Source organism: Marmota monax, unplaced genomic scaffold, assembly GCF_021218885.2.
Source record: "Marmota monax isolate L192 unplaced genomic scaffold, Marmota_monax_Labrador192_F-V1.1 WCK01_AAM20220418_F8-fsc00001, whole genome shotgun sequence".
Lineage (NCBI taxonomy): Eukaryota > Metazoa > Chordata > Mammalia > Rodentia > Sciuridae > Marmota > Marmota monax.
The window spans coordinates 49,106,354-49,119,095 of record NW_026693777.1 but is presented as its reverse complement, the minus strand read 5'-3'; the positions used below and the strand labels follow the sequence as shown (position 1 = coordinate 49,119,095).

At 40.4% G+C, this 12,742-nt stretch overlaps 1 protein-coding gene and 1 pseudogene across 18 annotated transcripts in view; both read right to left on the bottom strand.

Moving 5' to 3' along the window:
• Positions 1-12,742, bottom strand: part of Sema6d (semaphorin 6D) — a 595,175-nt gene that overhangs the window by 15,447 nt on the left and 566,986 nt on the right. Inside the window, exon 1 of one of the 18 annotated variants that reach the window (XM_046461288.2) lies at positions 4,227-5,553. The exons of the other annotated variants lie outside the window; for them this stretch is intronic. The gene's annotated coding sequence lies outside the window, so the exon portion shown is untranslated. Of the gene's footprint in view, positions 1-4,226; positions 5,554-12,742 lie in introns of those variants that run through there. 18 annotated transcript variants of the gene reach the window in all.
• On the bottom strand, positions 4,690-4,788 carry LOC124104875 (U6 spliceosomal RNA; annotated as a pseudogene).

Below are 12,742 nucleotides of genomic sequence, written 5' to 3'. Positions count from 1 at the left end.
TAGTTTACTGTATGTCAATACTTCAATATAGCTATAAAAGCAGAACATTAAATTGTATAATAATTGCAGTAAAAATTTAAAAGATCTTTAAATGTTGTCAACTTATTACTTATTAAAAAATAAATTAGGACCCTGTGAGCCCATGGGAAGGGCATTTCTATGAAACTGTAAAGGATCCATTTTGCAACAATACTATCTCTTCTGGAACCAAAATTGTCACTTCTGGCTACTATATTGAGCATAAAACATTTAGCTTTATCCTCAGTCCTATATACCTAGGAAGTTTTAAGGTGAGTACAAAGAACCACTTCAAATTCTGTGTAATCCAATCACTCAACCAAGTACTGCCTGTTTTACCTACTTAATATCAAATATACAGGTGTGTGCACATGAATGCTGTGCAATATTTCTGTGATTAAAATAAAAATCAAGTATATGTGAATTTTATAAATCTAGTTTTGCAAGGAGAGAATACTATTCTAGTAAAATTTTTCTTAATGGATGGTTAATCCAGCAGCAAATTAGTGTTTTTAAAATGCTTTACAAAAAAGGCTGACAAAAAGCGTGGCTTTTGAAGTCATCTGGCTACATAGCAGATTCTGAGCAAAGTTATACCTACTTATAACCAGGCTGATGTTAAGAGTCTGAACAAGATTTGGGAAAAAAGATATCTTAAATATTAAGGTGATCTGCTCTCCCTTCGCACCCCCACAAATGAATAGTTATTCTACAAATTCTTTACAACTTGTGCCTATTTATCATGCATAGAAGATGAAGTTTAAAAAAAAAAAGATACCACTATTCCACAATCCAAACTCAATAGCTATGCTAATTTGGTTCTTTTATTGGGGTGGGTAGTATGGGGGATTGAACTCAGGCGCACTCTACTACTGAACTATAACCACAGCCTTTTATTTTATTTTTTTATTTTGAGATGGGATCATGTTCAGCTTCCAAGACTGGCCTCAAACTTGGGATCCTCCAGTCTCAGCCTCCTGAGTAGCTGAGATTACAGGCAAGCGCCACTGCACCCAGCTGGTTCTCGTTTTTTTTTTTTTTTTTGCCATATGCATATGTTTTCAATTGTTATGACAAGATGGCTTTTTTCTATCTCCTACGTCTCTGTCTCCAGAAGAAGCATTTCCCTGTCTTGATTTTCCAAAGTGTTTTACCACTTACAAAGGCTCTAGAGAGTTGAAGCATAAAATAAAATGAAAAAATGTTGCCCTTAGAAGTAGATTCTGCTATGGCACCCATTCCAAACTTCGCCCTCTAGGTGGAAAGTCACTGGATCCTTCTACTGGGTCTCAGGAAAAAGAAACAACCACGATTCCTAAGGAAATGTGGAAATATCTGCATGAAAACAACAAAATAGTTCTGTGAATATTCCTCCTCCATCACAGGTAAGTGAATGGCTCATATCAAGTAGGCAAGTCCCAGAGAGCAGGTCTCTCAGCTGTGTCCCACGACTCAAGCTGAGATGGACTCCCTGCTGACTCACTGGCAAGCACAGAGCTGCAGGCTGAACTATCATTTCCTGTAACTCATTCATCTGACATTGCAGAAAGCACTTTCTCCCCACACCCCACCTCTTGCCAACCTAACCCTCCAAAAATAAAGCTGTGCCACTAACTGCTTTCTGTCCCTACATAAAGCTTTATTTAAAAAATACTTACAGATTTGCTGTAGAAGTTATAAACAGAAATATTTAATGTTCTACATATATTCAAATAAGGCTAGGTGAGAACAGAAAGAATCTGGAAATATATGAGAAAAATGTCCCAAGAAGGAGAATTTTATGTAAGTGAATCCTTCAGACTACTTAGTCCTCACTATTTAAGGAAGAACCCCAGGATTTCAGGGCTCAGTAAAATCAGAAAACTAGTTATGTTGAATGAGGACAAGCCCAGAGGCAAGACAAATTATTAGACAAGAACATGGTCCTTGAGATTAGAAAAGCCTGAGTTCAAACCGATTTATACCATTTACTTCCTGGCTCTCAATCTTATTTAAGTTGACTGACTCTAGGACTCAGTTTCCTCAAGTTTAAAATGAGAGTAATTATCTTTACTACCTCATCAGATCTTCTTAGGGTTAAATGAGATAATCTATATAAAGCATCTAACACAGAACTTGGTTTGTAGTAAATTTCTAGTAAAATTCAGTAAACGTTATGACTATTATTGTTAACATCTCATTGGACAGAAAGAATTTTAAAAAGCAATTTTCACTTGTTTATCTTGTATAGCTATTTGAAAATTTATGTATGTCCTTGTAACAATGACAGAGGTTTTCCTAGAGGATAAGGTACCTCTTCTTAAATCTAGATGCCCACTAATACAAGGAGGGACTTACTCTTCTCCTGTGTAAACTGATATTGAAGATCATATTTCTATGAGGTTATTGTTTTTAGTCAGAGAGCAAGGTACCCAAGTAAGCATGTTTTGTCAATTTTTTTGGCATTACATTCTCCCACAAATTCCTAATGTTGAATCCCAAATACAATGAGGAAAGCTCTTAAAAGGAATTCTGAGCAGCCAAGACATTTTGTATTTGAGTGGCATGATTCTCCAGAGAAGAGAGGTGCAAGGAACCATACTCAGCACTTGATTTTACTCTGGGGGATTTACTCATCCTTAAGGTCTATACAAATGTGAGTGTAGCTAAAAATGAGAGTCATACTTTTGGAGTCTTGAGCTTAGGAAAAACTACAAGCAAACATCCAAGGGTTCTCTGATAAGCTGCTCTACAAGAAAAATAAGAGGGGAGCTTTATAAGAATTCCACCCCAATCTCCAACAATTTAAATTCCAAGTTGGGAGTGTATGATCTCTCAATCTATGGCTTGCCTGAAAAGATAAGGTGAAATTTTTCTAGAGAAAGATAACATCATCCAGAGAATAGCTTTTTTTTTTTTTTAAACATGCAATGTTCAATATTCATTCCAATACTAAGAGAAAAATAAAATAAAACAACAGAAGTAGGCCCAAAGATAACTCGGATATTACAGTTATCAGACATATGTTTAAAAAATAACTGTACTTATTTTATCAAAGAATAAATATAATGAGATGTAGAATTTCACCAGAGAATTGGAATCCACTAAAAAGAACCAAATGGAAACTCTATGACTAAAAACACAATAATGAAAACTTCCTAATAGATGTGTTTAGCAACATGTTGGTCTTAGCTGAAGAGAAGATTAATAAACTGGAAAATTGGTTGATAGAAATATCACACAAAACCAAAAGCCTAGAAAAAACAAATCACAAAATAAGAGATACGCATAATCTTGTGGAACTATCTAACACTGGAGTTGCTGAGAGTGAAGAGACAGAAATAAATAGGAGCAATATTTGACAAGATTAACAGCCGCTTTCTTTTTAAAAAAATTGACAAAGGTCCACAAGCCAAGAACTTCTAAATACCAAGAAAATCACTTAGAAATATCGTAATCAGCCAGGTGTGGTGGTACACGCCTATAATCTCAGTGACTCTGGAGGCTGAGGCGGGAGTACCGCAAATTCAAGGCCAGCCTCGGCAACTTAGTAAGGCTGTAAGCAACTTAGCAAGACCCTATTTCAAAATAAAAAATAAAAAGGATGGGGGATGAGGCTCAGCAGATAACCTCCTCTGGGTTTAATACCCCATACCAAAAAAAAAAAAAAAAGGAAAAGAAAAAAAAGAAACATCATAATCATTAAAATGGTGAAAACAGTGGTAAATTTTAAAAAAGTTAAAAGATATATTACCTTCAGAAAAGCAAGAATAATCCTGACAGCTGACTTATCAATAGAAACAATGGAAAGCAGAATAAGATTTTTAAAGTGCCAAAAGAAAATAAATTTATAGCCTAGAATTTTATAACCAGTAAAAACAATTTATAAAAGGAAAAAAAAAATAAGGGTGCTTTAGACAAATAAAAACTGAAAGATTTGTTGCTAGAAGGCCTGAACTGAAAAGGAGTTCTTTAGGCAGGAGAATTTATGTGGGAGATTAATGCAACTTCTTATGTTGCCATATTGAAATTAATAATCCCCAGGTAATGAAAATGGCATGTAGTCTCTGGCCCTTTAAAAGTTATATTAGTGCAAAGGAAATGAGATCTACTTTATCCCTAGCCCAGAGAACCCAGAGATAACAGGGTGATTTTAAAGCTTTCTCCAAGCTCTCTTTTGGAGATGCCACTTCTCAAAGAGGAGCTGCTTAGATTCGTATTCCACTTACCTCAGGATCTGGAAGTGGAGTTGGTTCCCTCTGGTTTCCCAATGACTCTTTTGAACCTTGGGCCTCTGGGATCTTACAAAAAGTCTTTGCTTACTCGAGGTTCTGCCCCTCTTCTCTCTTTTATCTGGTAACTTTTCATACTTTCTCCAGCTTTCCAAAGATTTTGTAAGTCCCAGTTCATGGTTCCACCCTGGGAGGTCACCTTAAGAATCATAAGGTCAAGTATTGCATACTGTGATACTAATCTGCTGACATTCCAGCTTGCTTGCTTGGGGATTACATGACCAAGTTTACCTCCTGAAAATTTAATTCTTCTTGTACTCAGAAAATGAATGGGAAACAAACAAGGTGCAGACAGGCCATAGAGTAAATGGTTGGATGAATGTGGTATAAAGGGTAGCAAAAAAGGAATGCAGTCATGGGGGTCAGCTACTGGCACATCTGGATGAGGACATCTGCTCTCAAAAATATGGAATGCTTCAGAAATCCATATGTCATCCTTGCACATAGGCCATGCTAGTCTTCTCTGTGTCACCCCAATTTTAGTATATGTGCATTGCTCTTCTTCTCCAACCTTGACACCCCTCTTCATTTATCTTAGATATAACAGTCAGTGCTCAGACATTTCCACAATACTTGCTTATGTTCCAGACTCCCTCATCCTCTGTCTGCCTGTCAGATTTTCTTATAAAGTCCTTGCCTTGGATGAACACAGCCATTCATATCTGCATCTCCTCCAGAGCACTGAGCGCTGGTGAAGACAACCACACTGTGAGAAAATTGGGTAGTAATGTAACAGAATCCTTGATCACGAATTACAAATAGCACCATAAAACTCCATAGAAGTCCTGTACTTCGCTACCACATCTGGCCAGGAATATACTTGCTTTCTGCTCACACTTTTTTCAGGGGCAGGTACTGGAGGTTAAACTCAGGGCCTTGCTTATGCTAGGCAAGCACTCTACCACTGGGCTATTAACCCCAGCCCTTTTTATTTTTGAGACAGGGTCTCACTAAGTTGCTGAGGCTGTTCCTGAATTTGCTAATCCTCCTGCCTCAGCCTCCCAAGTAGCTGGGATTACAGGGTTGCTTTCTCTCCACACAATCTTCTCTTCTGCCCCATAGCCACTGCACATAGATGATAAAAGCCAGAAGACAAGAAATTCCTTAGTCTCCCTTTCTTCCCATTACAAAGTACATCAACTGTTTGTATGTTCTTTAAACCCAACTTCTTCATTCTTTTCTGGAATAGAAAGATGTTACTTATATTTTTCTCTGATTGAATACTGTTCATTAGTATTCGTGCATGCCTCTCTTGTGTCAAAAAAAAAAAAAAAAAAAAAAAAAGGGAAAAAGCTCCTATGACCCCAGATCCTCCTGTCTCCATTTTTTCTTCCACTCACAGACATTGAATGTTATTCTCACTGGCCTCACTTCCTCACTCCCCACTCATTCTTCCACTTCCTGTTTGCTGGCTCCTCTCTTAACAATGTCTCTCTGAAAGACACTGATGACCTCCCGGTGCTCAAGTGCACTGGATATTTTCCAGATCTATTTCATTTGCTTGTTGAGTAGCTTTACACACAGTTGATGGTTCACAGGTTTTTAAAACACTCCCTTTCCTCACTACCCCTACACCATATTTGCCTGACCAAATTTACTCTCCAATCTGTCTACACCTTTTTTGTCTCTCATTTATTTTCTAGATACAACAAGAATTAAATTTTCATGAGGCAAACCAGTTGTGGGAAACCTGGTCACATAATCTCAGAGGCCTCTAACAGCTTTATATTGTTCCCAGTAAAAAGTCCCATATTTTGAATGTGGCCTTTAAGGCTTTTCATGTTTTGAGCCCTGCCTCCCTCGCCAGTCCCATCTGGAGCCTCTGTTCCTCTTGTGCTTCTACCACTCTGACTCCATTTTTGGTTCTAGAATATTTCATACCACTGATAACCAGCACGCCTGGCTCTTGCTTGCCCTGTAGATAGACCTCCTTGAATTCCTTAGCCCCATTAGTCCTCCTGGGTTTTTGTGTTTGTTTTTGTTTTTTGTTTTTGCTTCCAGGGATTGAACCCAGGGGCCCTTAACTACTGAGCTACATCCCAAACCTGCTTTTTTTTTTTTTTTAATTTTGTGACAGGGTCTAAGTTGCTCAGGGCCTCACTAAATTGCTGAGGCTGGCTTTGAATTGTGATCCTCCTGCTTCAGCCTACCAACCCACAGGGATTACAGAGATACACCATTCTGCCTAACAGTACTCCTGTTTTCAGAACCCTGGGAATTTCTTCTCAGTTCCTGGGGACAAATATGTCTCATAATTGTCAATGCTTGAGACAACTGTACAAGAACTAGGGGTAAAAGGATAAACAAAAGTACGAATCCTATATCCTGCGTTGCACAATTCTGTGGAATCTCTCAGGGCTAGATTGGCATTTTGGACTCCTGTCTAACTTAGTTTTAAATAAAACTATTAAACAAACAAGACAGAGCAGCAGACCCCAAGAGAACAGGCATCATGAGTCCTACTCTTAACCAGAATTCTATGTTGAGAATGTTGGGCACTAAAGGGAGGAGAGGTGTGGATCTACAGTTGCAGCATAAGAGCACAGATACCCCAGAGTCTGTACAATTCTAGGGGCACTGTCCACAGTGGAGTTGATGAGAATGATGGCCTTGGAATCATAGGAAGTATACTGCTTGGCATCCTCACATGACAAAAGGAAAAAGGAGCCAAGGGCTTGGGAAGATTGCAAGACAGCAAAGAGAAGCAGGTTAATTGATATGCTTTAGAGCCTATCAATTAACAGAGGGTTGTTAACTGAAGGTCAATTATGAAAAAGAGGGCTAGGTTTATACAGCATTCATTCACTTGTCTGGATTCCAAGCAGTATGTTCTAGGTAGGACTTTGGATTTTAATCAGTGATTGATATCAGTGTTTATTTAGAATGGTCCGAACACTAGGCTTACAGCATAACCTTTGGAGTACAAGAAGGCGGTGTACATTGAAATGTAAGGCCTTCTTTCACCTTCCATGTGTGGTGAGATGATGGGAGTAGATACATTCAGATTCTGAAGACCCCTAAGTAGAGTTGGGGCAGGGTCCTCTGAGCCCTTCTGAACAGTGTGGGTAGCACCTTGCATCTGAGCTCACCAAGGAACTTTTGGCTGATGGGGTGTCCTGGAGGGGCATCAGCTCTTGTACTGAAGGAATCTCTACTGTGACCTCACCCCGTGTCTCCAGCACAAAGGTTTGGGAAACAGGTCGCATATGGGAATGATTCTATCTTCCCTTCTCAGGCCAGGAAGAGATGGCTGAAAGGTCCTTGACGGAGACCCTTCCTCCCTCTGGGAGCTTGGGTTAGAAGAAGCTGCCAGCACTGCTGTGTTAATGACACTTCATCATTAACCATCTAAAACCTTGCCCCCTGGCATGTTGAGGAAGTGACAAAGCAGATCTCTGACTCACCTTCTTCACAGCTGCAGCTCTCCTGACACAGCAGAATCTGTGAGGACATGCCTTCTCAAGGAGCAGGGACCAGCCACTGTGGAGGACTGCAGACTCAGTACCGTAGGGAACAAAGCAGGGACCCTTCTTCTCCCAGACACAGGCAGTAGAATTAGTCAGAGACCAGATACCCAGAGATCTGGGATCTCAGGTTTGCTGTGTGACCACAGACAAGTCCCTTCACCTCTCTGGCCTGAGTTCATTCATGTGATAAATAAATACAGATGAGAGTTAAAAGTGTTGGGAACATTTTTTTTTTTTTTCTCCAAAACTCTGTGATCTCCTAAGGCCTGGAGGAAATGTTCCTACATCCCCTTACTATTATAGTTTGGATTTGAATGTCCCCCAAAGGCTCACATGTCGAAGGCTTGGTCCCCAGCTGGTGGCACTGTTGGGAAGTGGTGGGAACTTAGAAGGTGGGGCTTAAAATTGGAGGAAGTAGGCCCTTGGGGGCCTATCCTTGTCACCAGACCCATCTTCTTCTCTCTCTTTCCTTCCTAGTCACCATGAGATGAGCACCGCTACTCCAACACATGCTCCCCACCATGATGTTCTGTATTGTCAAAGGTCCAAAGCAATGGGTCCAGGTGATCATGTCCTGGACCTCTTAAACTTTAATAAATCCTTCTTCCTTTAAGTTGATTTTCTCAGGTATTTTGTCACTACAGCAAAAAGCTGACCTACCATACTCAGATTACCCTGATGTGAGGCCACCATTCTTTTTCCTCAGTGTATAAACATCCAAGTGGCTCTCATCATAAACAGCATTTCCCCCCGTCCTTGAGGCTACCTACTGCCATCTCCCCTTCTCCACCTCCTAGCCAGGCTTCTTTGAAGGGAAGTCTGAGGCCACTGTTTCCATTTTCTCACATTTCAGTGTATTTCTAACTTATTTCATCCTAACTTAGCTCCTGCCTATCAACCACTCAGCTGCCAAATCCAAGGCAATCCTCATTAGAAATCTTCTTTCGTCTCCCTGAAGCATTAAGTCGTGTTGGTCACTCCACTGATCTTGAGACTCCATCACCGACTTCCCTATTTCTCTACCTCTCTAGCTACTTCTTTTCAGCAACCTTCCCCAAATCATCCAATACGTTCACCCCTGAGATGTGATTTTTCATGGTTCCAGCCTGGGTCCCTGGAGATTCACTCCCATTACATCTAACTTCTTCACTACCGTCCATTCTCTGAATCTCAAATTCACATGCCCAGCCCAGACTGTGTTCCTCAGCTCCAAAGTCTAGCTATCTAACTTTCTGCTAGATGCAATTTAAACTTGACCATTCTAAAACTCAACTTAAGATACTTTGCTAATTTCCCTGCAGAGCACAGGCTTGGAACTCAAGAGTTTGGATTTAGGCACCATCACTTATTAGCCACGTGATCTTGGACATGTTACTTAACTCCTCAAAGTCTGAAGTTTTCCTGTCTAAAATGAGGATATTAATAGCATTAATATTATGATGGTTGCATGTGGTGGTGCCCATTGGTAATCCCAGTGACCTGGGAGGCTGAGACAGGAGGATTGAAAGTTCATGGCCAGCCTCAGCAACTCAGCAAGACTCTGACCTTTTTTTCCCTGTGCTCAGTGGTAAAAGTGCCCTTGGGTTTAATCCCCAGTATTCCCCTTTCAAAATATCACTATGATGATTCAGTGAGATGCTCTACATAACTATAAAGGCAAATCCCTTCTATCCAATAAGAATCCAATGAGTACAATTATTATTATTGATAGTTTTCATATCACTTGAGTCTTAAACTTGGAGGTCAACCTTGATTGCTTCATCTCTTATCATCCTCTCTTTAGATCCTGTCAGCACACACCATTGATTTTGTTCTTCATTGTTCTAGAATACACTCTTAACAGATTTCTGCTCTCCTAGACTTGTAGTTCATTCTCCTCAAAGACAACAGAATCGTTCCAAAACACAAATAGCATCACATTACTTTCCTGTCTAAAAGCATGTTAATGGTTCCCAAAGGCCTATATGTAAAGTCCAAATTCATTTCCAAGATTTACAAGGTCTCTACAATCTGATTTTTGGCAGCTTCTCCTTTTCACCCACGATCCCTCCCCACCTAGATCTCAAAACAGTGTCTTCCGCACACATTATTCTCCCTGTCCTTCCCCCAAATTATCTACTAACCAACTCAGAACTTCCTTGATCTTCTTCCCTTTTCCATTTCTCCCCTCACCCCAGGGTCTTCTCTACCTGCCACAGAGCTCCACTCAGGATGGATAATTGCACCACAGGAAAAAATAAATACGTGAAAGAGAAAATAAGTACATAAATACGCAACAGAACTCAGGCGTTTCACATCAGCACAGGCATCTTCCTGCTATGACCCCAAACACCTAGTGGTGAGTCTACTGTCCTCCAACAACTGTGGCACACAGTCTGTATGAACTGCTAGGCTGTGAGTTTCAGGTGCTGCAAAACCAAGAGGTTCTCCACAAATGGCAACAGATGCCTCTTTTCATACCTCTCCATCACTGGCAGATTGCTCTTTGGTTCAGGAGGCACACGCAACACAGGACAAAGAGCTAAGTTATTTCTGTTACATGCTCTCCTCACTCCTGCCATTGAAATTTCTGTTACTCTGCACCTTTTCCAGAACAAAGGGGAGGAAAGCAAAAGTGTTCCTGAGAGTAGAGAGCAGTGTGCCTGGGAATAGCAGACAAGAAGCCTACTTGACACCCCATTACCAGCAAACAAACATAATGGAAATCAGCCTGTCTATGGCTGGCTTATGACTGAAATTCCACAATGGGAAATTCTTTCCTTTGGTGGATGGCATTTTTTTTCCCCTGTAAAAAAGTATGGCTGAAATTAGCATGAGTACATTTATAAGATCTTTTCTTAGAAGTTGATTTTACCAAGAAAGATGGGCAGCAATAGATACCATTGAAGGGAGTAAAGGGCAGGGAAGAAGTACGGAAGCCTGACGTGTTCATGAGTAACAACTTGCTTTTAAAAATCAATGTCTTGGGCTGGGAATATAGCTCAGTTGGTAGAATGCTTGCCTCACATTCACAGGGCCCTGAGTTCAATCCCCAGCACCAAAAAAAAAAAAAAAAAAAAAAGAAGTCAATTGTCTTTCTAAAATTTGGGTCAAGTTGATTTTAATTATATTTTATGTGCATGAGAAGGCTGACAACTTAAGGAAGTTTTCTGAAAACTGAAGTAGCAATTAGGGAAGGTTTTCACTGTAAGTCTGGGTTTTCTAAAAGCAAAGCATACCAATATCTGAATCAGTAATGTTTCTGGTCACATATTAATAATTCAAACAGAAATTGAACTTTAAACAAATTGGGCAGGAAGGGAAAGAAAACAAGATCCAACCTGTCTTTGCCAAATTCTAAGCAAACCTGAACAAGGATTCCAGAATTTGACCTCTGATCAGAACCACTGCTCTAAGAAGCAGAATTCCAGTGACAACTTGCCTCCTAGTTTTTGCCCGTTGGCCCTAACAAATCAGACAGCATTTTTGAGGCTAAATTGTCCTAAAAAAAAACATCTTCATTTAAGGTGAAAATAACCCAAGAAGTCAATGAAAGGACAAGTTCCATATCTAAGCAGGAAGATGACTAAACAAATCAGCTCCTTAAGAAGATCAAGATGGGGCCTAGCTTTGTGAAGATGTAAAGAACTGGAGCCTTCAGTGACCAAAAAAAAAAAAAAAAAAAAAAAGATACTTGGCAGGAGAGTGGGGCAGAAATGAACAATGGCATCTCCTCTTTTCAGGGAGGACCAAAGGGTTTTCAAGGCTACCTAGTGGGAAGAGAAATCCATAGCCTTTTCCTTTGTTATCGCCTCTACACACAGTTCCAGCCAGGTTGGACTGCTCCCCTTGGCCTCCAGGAAAAGGAGCTTTTGTAGACAGAGGAAGGGCCCAGGGCTCCAAGGGATGGCTGGGGTGCCAAGGACTCAGCCCGTCTTTGGAACACTGGCTTATTCCACCAGATGACCTGCGAGGGCTGCCATATGGCCTGCCTGTGACATTCTGTTCAGGATAATGGGGCCTGGGTCTTGCCTCGTTCTGCCCTCTAGGCCGGGATGACAGAAGTAGAGCATGTTTGTTCTGATTCTGGGGACTTGTCTGAAGCAACAGCTCTGTAGCCATAGCTTTCATTGTGGTCCATGGTACCATTTCAGGTTTGCAAAGAATAGGAACACAATACTTAGGCAAGGACTGGGGAGGGGCTTCTGTACTATCTCTGTCTGAAAAGGGGAGAGGAAAAGCAAATAAATTAAGGGACTTAGGATCCAAGGATGGTAAAGCCAGTGCACAACCAGGTTGTCACAAGAGAGTCCAATGATCTATGTTTATGGCCACTGCCAACAACAACAGCAGGAATCTGCTCTGTTTTTCAGGAGCTCATGTCTTCATGCTTCGTATTCTACAAATACCTATTAGAGGTTCCCAGGTGATGTCATGCTTGAGAACAGCTGTCGAAAGGTTTATAGAAGGGATAAAACTCTAACAATCCACAGGAAAAAAAAAACAAAAAAATTCTTCTTTTAATTTGAAAAGCCAAGAATTCCTGATCCAAGTCTTTTAATTTTTCAGTTGCCAGAAGTATGGCCTTTGTATATGCCCTCGGTATTTGATAATATAGTAACAGTTGCTTGTCTCTGGCAGATATCAAGAAGGACTACGAATTATTTAGAGGGACTGAAAACATCGCCCTTATCAGCATTCCATGAGTCAGTTCTGACGTGTCTTTAAAAATGTACCTTCTGGGTCAAAGGGACACAGGACTCTTGTAATTCTGTTGCAACTTCCTGCAAGTTTAAAATTATTGCAAAATATTTTTTTTAAAGGTATTCTGTCCTACTGAGGGAAATGAAGTCCCTAGTCAGTTAGGTTCAGCCTGATAGTTCTGGACTAAAAATGAAGGCTGTGACCAAAAATGAAGATCAATTGAATGCTATGGCCAGCAAATTTCTGGGAGGGCTCAGCTGGACTCATCTGTAGCACTTTGGGCTCTGAATCTGAGAGACTAGG